At 39.3% G+C, this 6,000-nt stretch overlaps 1 long non-coding RNA gene across 1 annotated transcript in view; it reads left to right on the top strand.

Moving 5' to 3' along the window:
• Positions 1–551: 551 nt before the first annotated feature.
• Positions 552–6,000, top strand: part of LOC118764192 — a 164,273-nt gene continuing 158,824 nt past the window's right edge. Inside the window, exon 1 of the long non-coding RNA XR_004999979.1 lies at positions 552–695. This is a non-coding gene — a long non-coding RNA (uncharacterized LOC118764192). The remainder of the gene's footprint in view (positions 696–6,000) is intronic.

Here is a 6,000-nt window from a genome sequence, read left to right as displayed (position 1 = left end):
ATAACGAAATTTTGTGTAAGAATTTTGTGTAAGAATTAATGTCGCATCGGTAATGAAGCAAAAAATTATGGGCATACGTTGAAATGCTGAGCAAATATCATAAAAAAAAAACAGAAAACAAATTTAGTAGGAAGCATAGCTTTGTAGTTGAGAAGTTTGATTCTCAACCATTTGATCCTCGATTCAGTCCCACACCACGGCACCTTGTTAGTGTCTTCTATTATAACCCTAGACCGACCAAAGTCATGTGAATGAATTTGATGTACGGAAACTGAAAGACACCTATCGTATGCGTGTGTGTGTGTCTGTGATTGTCGTCCATCATTACATGACAACTGGCGTGGGTTTCATTACGGCCCTGTAACATAGCGGTTCGACACAAGAGGCCGATAGACTAGCTACAAGGTTCAAAAATAGATAAATAACTACTGGTGTCCATTTGTTCGACTAAACCCTTCAAGGCGATGTCCCAGCATGGCCTTAGTCTAACGACTGAAATAAGTAGAAGACAAAACATGACAAATAATGTTTTTTTTTAATTCAACCAGTTTCCTCAAACGGCCAGAGATTGAATGAACAACCGTCTGAAGGACGTCGACGGGGATATCATTGAGAAACTCCTGAATCCGTGTCTCCCAGTCCTCCAGTGTGCGAAGTTTTGTCTTGTACACACCCTCTTTTGAGTAAACCCACAGGTAAAAAATCACATGGAGTGATATCTGGGCTTCTGGACTGTGACTGCAGAAGCGGTCACAGTCTTCAGATTTTAGATATCCTGCGCGTAATGGGGTTTCCGCGGACGAAAATTCCATCTTCATGTAACACCGTACGTATTGTGTGTCTTAATCCATTTTCTCGAGCTGCTTGACGTGTCGATTTTTGCGGGCTGCAATTAAATATTTCCTGCACTGTTGCCACGTTCTCCACTGATCGGGATGTGGTTGGGCGGCCACTTCTTATTGCATCGTTCACAGAGCCCGTGGTCATTAGCTTTGCATGACAAATTTTTATTGTTTCCGGACGTAGTGTTTGACGCTTACCTTTCCATGCACGCCACCATCTCTGAACCGAAGCAATGTAATTCCACACTTCATTGCGTGCTGCTATCTTAGCTCTCTCCTGGACAGTCAAGCGACCAGCGATGTAGAAAATAAGAAATCCCCATTAGTGCTGTCTGTTTAAAAAATGTTTTCGTCATGACTTCAATGATACTAAAAGTTCTATAAGCAATTTTTAATGCCTAGTTACTTTCTCCCATTTTATATATATATATATATATATATATATATATATATAAAGTTAATCTAAACATGAAAACACAAAGAGAAAACACAACAACGCGAGGACGTGGAACAAGTATAGTATTATTGGACGCTTAGGAAAGAAGGAGGGTTTAACGTTTCGAGCGGAGCTCTTCGTCAGAAACATAGGAAAAGGAAAGATCCAAAGAAGAGAAGACGGAGGAAAAAAATCGCCAACGGTACACACGCGGTCACCCGAGGCTATAGTAGAATACACTTGCCCAAGGTGCCACGCAGTGGAACTGGACCCGGCATTATGTAGTTGGGAATCAAACTTCTTACCTCATAGCCAAGATAAAAGATTAATAAACTCACATACATATCAAAAAAGGTACCCGCTATGAAGCGAACGTGGTTAATCACACCAAACAATTAGATACCAATAAATTCAAATGGAATTAATATCCTCGGTGATTCATCGTCTATGATAAATAAATGTAAATATTGCCCAGAAGAATTTCATGGACAAGAATGGACACAATCACATTTTTTATATCACCGACGTTCTTTTCTATTGTGTCAGCATATTTAGACTTAGGAAAAAGTTCTACTGACTTGTAGGCACACAGTATTTCGTTATCACTATGATAACTTAGATAACTTAGATATGTTTCGACCAAAGATTGGTCCAGGCCATGTCTAACTTAATAGTACCACCTGATAGGATTATTCGAATCCTGTTTAAGTCAAGTTTTGTTTAAGTCAAGTTTTGTTCAAGTAGTGAGTTCTTGTTGGGTGAGTTGTATCAAGTTTTGTTCAAGTAGTGAGTTCTTGTTGGGTGAGTTGTATCCAATTATGGGTGGCTTATCTGGTATTCTTTGAAGGAATCTTGTTATAGGTCAATACCGTATACTTCTGTGTTAGCAGTGCACTTAAATCATATGTTAATGTCATATCTGTAGATTTTCTACAGAAAAAAAAACGGGAGCAAAGATGAAACAATGGGTTTCATCTTCGGTCCCATTATTGGTTTACATCTGACATCTCGGATACAAAACGTCGAGCTGGCTCTAATTACTAAAGAAAATCTGGAGAGATGACCTTAACGTATGATAGAAAAAAAGGGATGAAAATACGTGTCAAACCAAAATGTATGCTAATACGGTGGAATCATAGTAACAATTTGTTAGCGTAAATTTTCGGATGCTTGTGTGTGTGTTATTTTGAAACGATGTTGTTCCCTGGCAGAAACGTTAGCACGCCGGGAGAAATGCTTAGCGGTATTTCGTCTGCCGTTACGTTCTGAGTTCAAATTCGCCGAGGTCGACTTTACCTTTCATCCTTTCGGGGTCGATTAAATAAGTACCAGTTACGCACTGGGGTCGATATAATCGACTTAATCCGTTTGTCTGTCCTTGTTTGTCCCCTCTGTGTTTAGCCCCTTGAGGGTAGTAAAAAAAAAAAAGGTATTTTGGTACCCCGCAAAAGTTTTAGAAATATTCTAGGCTTTGCTAGAAACGGTAGTAATCATCAATTTAATACAGATGCGATTTTTTCCATTCTTGCCCATGTTATTACACACACACACACACACACACATATATACAGAGAGAGAGAAACAAGGGAATAAATAGACAGTCAAACAGCGACAAAGAGGGGCTGAAAGGGAGAGAGAGAGATACGCATATATATATATACACACACACACATATATATATATTTATAAAGGCACATATATATATATACAGTTATATATAGTTAAAAAACATTTATATATGCATATATATACACATATACACATAGACACACACACACACCATATTGTGCGTCTGCCTACGTGTGTGTATGTGTGCGTGCGTGCGTGTGTGTGTGTGGTGTGTGTGTGTGTGTGTGTGTCTGCTTATAATAGTAAAATGTTAACTGCAGCCAAGTCTTTGTTGATATAAGATTACAGGATGGTCAGCAAATGGGGTTGGCGGTGATGTAGCGATAGTAGTGATGCTGGCTGGTTTTCATGCTAGTAGTAGTAGTAGCAGCAGTAATAATGGTTGTGATGGCAGCAGTAGTAGTAGTAGTAGTAGTAGTAGTAGTAATAGTGGTGATGGTAGTAGTAGTAGTAGTAGTAGTAGTGGTGGCGGTGGCAGTAGTAGTAGTAGTAGTAGTAGTGGTAGTAGTGGTGGTGGTGGTGGTGGTGGCAGTAGCAGTAGTAGTAGTAGTAGTAGTAGTGGTGGTGGTGGTGGTGGCAGTAGTAGTAGTAGTAGTAGTGGGGGGGGGCAACATCAGTAGCAGCAATGGGTGTGTGTGTGGTGCGTTATAAGTGCCTCTTGTAGTTGCTGCGGTGATGATAGTCGTGGTCGTCGCGCTGGTAGTGACGTTGGCGGTATTGCTGGTGGTGTGTTGATGGCGTCGTCGCCGTTGATGGTGATACTGCTGGTTGTACTGATGGTGGTGGTGGAGATGACGGTGGAGGTGTTGATATTTTGGCATTGGATGCGGTACTGTTATTACTAATGAGGGTTGACCTTAAGAATCGACACGTAGAAAGTACATTTTTTGTTGTTTTTAGTTTTCCTTATAACTTGATTTTTATTTTATTCTATATTTTTAGATATATTTTTTGTTCAGTTACTTCAAGGAATGAAGAAAAGGGTTCATAATACTTCCATTATTATATATTTTCGTTTGTTTATGCTTTCGTTTCTGAATACTTTCTCTATTTTTCATACTAAGTTAAGCATAAACATTCAACTCGGGGAAATCTTTCTTTTTCTCTGTACCTCCTATAATCATTTCTAAAATCGCTCGCTCGTACGTACGTTGTGAAACTGAATTTAAATAACGCGACGATGAGCGTAAATAGAAATATATCGCTTTAAGCAAACCAACGGCGTCAACTTTAGAGCGTTCTTCCTCGTTTATCACGGGTGTTTGGTTCCAAAGGACAGAGTGATAAATGAATCAATGAAATTGGTGCTTTTCTGTTCTCTGCTGCAGTTATTCTTGCTGCTACTGTTGCTGCTATTGCTACTGTGGTTGCTGAAGCTGCTGCTGTTGCTGCTGCTACTAAGGCTCCTGCTACTGTTGCTGGAGCTGCTGCTAATGGATACAGGTTTTGTTTTAAAGTTACCAAGCTTAACTATGGCATGGGTTTTCATTTTAAACCCCGAGCAGTTGATCCCAAAAATAATCCTCATCATCAGTCACAATCTGAGCAAATCACGTGTGTCCGTGTTCGATTCCACTATGAGGCAAATTCATTTCTACCATAGCCTCGTGTTGGCCCAGGTCATATAAGTGGAACTGGATTAAAGAGAACTTTACAGGGGCCTATTGAATGTACTTCACCTATATCTGGGTGCAACACATTATACGACATCTAGTTCAACACTATTATATGGCCCATCTATGTCTTTAGCAAGATCCATTCTGTTACTAACATTTAGACCATGTCTTTTGTCTGAAGATAACACGATATCTTGATCTACTGCTTCCTCGTGTAGTAACCTCTTTGTTAAAGCCATTATCAGGACTCGCTTACTTACACTGGGTTGCTGATATACAGAAGTTTTACGTTACCGATGAAGTGTAATGAGACTAGGTCCAAACTTGTTCACATGCCGGTGATAAGTATTAATTAACTTCACCACAGATACACCGAACATGAGATTAAAATCATAAACAAAGTTACGAATATATGCTTAATAAACAGATGGTAAACTTCTCCATTAATGCAGTTAATAAATGAAAACGAACAGCTTTGCACGGCTATGTAAATGATGTTAAATTTACACTATCTATATGTGGCGATAGCTACTATATTTAAACAACAAGGTATAAGTAAGCAAGTCCTGACGACGGCTTTAAAAAAACTAAGCTAAATGAACTGATACTTTATCTGATCACTCTCCTAATTCTGAAAAATATGTAGTTTAATCATGGGGTCTATTTTTCACAGTAACATTCGTTTATTAAATATTTGATGGTTTGATTGTAACCTAAGCAACAATTTTAATCCTAGCGCTATATGTTTCAGTTAATTTAAACTTGCTTGCATACACATGCATTCACATATCGCTATGTGTTTGTGTGTGTTTTCACATACACTGTCATCCACGTGCATATGCAAACACATACTCATGTTCACATTCACTCAAACACACACTCACGCACACACACATACACACAGATCTCACAAGAGAAATGTTTCTCTGCAGACTGATGTGCTTTCATTTCCTCTCTGGTCCACATTTTGAACTGACCTCGGCTCACATCAGGAAATGTAATACCATCACCACAATAAACTACTACTACTGCTGTTGTTGCTGCTGTTGCGTCTACTACTACTACTACTAACACAACTGCTGCTGCTACTACTACCACCACCACCACCACCACCACCACCAATATTACTGCTTAAGTAATAAAATGCCCTTCACTGTCACTAACTACAACGGAAATCTATATAACTAAAAATACTACTACTACTACTACTACTACTACCGCTATCCGTAACCAACACCACGGCCATTACTGCCACCGACAGCATCACGTGGTAATATTCCCTTCCTGAAGTTCATCAGTGTCATGACGATAACATCACCGCCACCAACGCCACCACTATTACTAACATCATAACAGCCACTACAAAAAAGTACCTTTAGCAACACAATCACCAATACCAACATCACCAGCAACACAAACAACACGAAGAAGCCTCTGCACAGTGAGTGAAGGGAACACTTTTATGTAAAAATACATA

This window comes from Octopus sinensis, linkage group LG7 (assembly GCF_006345805.1).
Source record: "Octopus sinensis linkage group LG7, ASM634580v1, whole genome shotgun sequence".
Lineage (NCBI taxonomy): Eukaryota > Metazoa > Mollusca > Cephalopoda > Octopoda > Octopodidae > Octopus > Octopus sinensis.
Note: the sequence above shows the minus strand (reverse complement) of the source record. Positions and strands in the feature narration are given on the sequence as shown.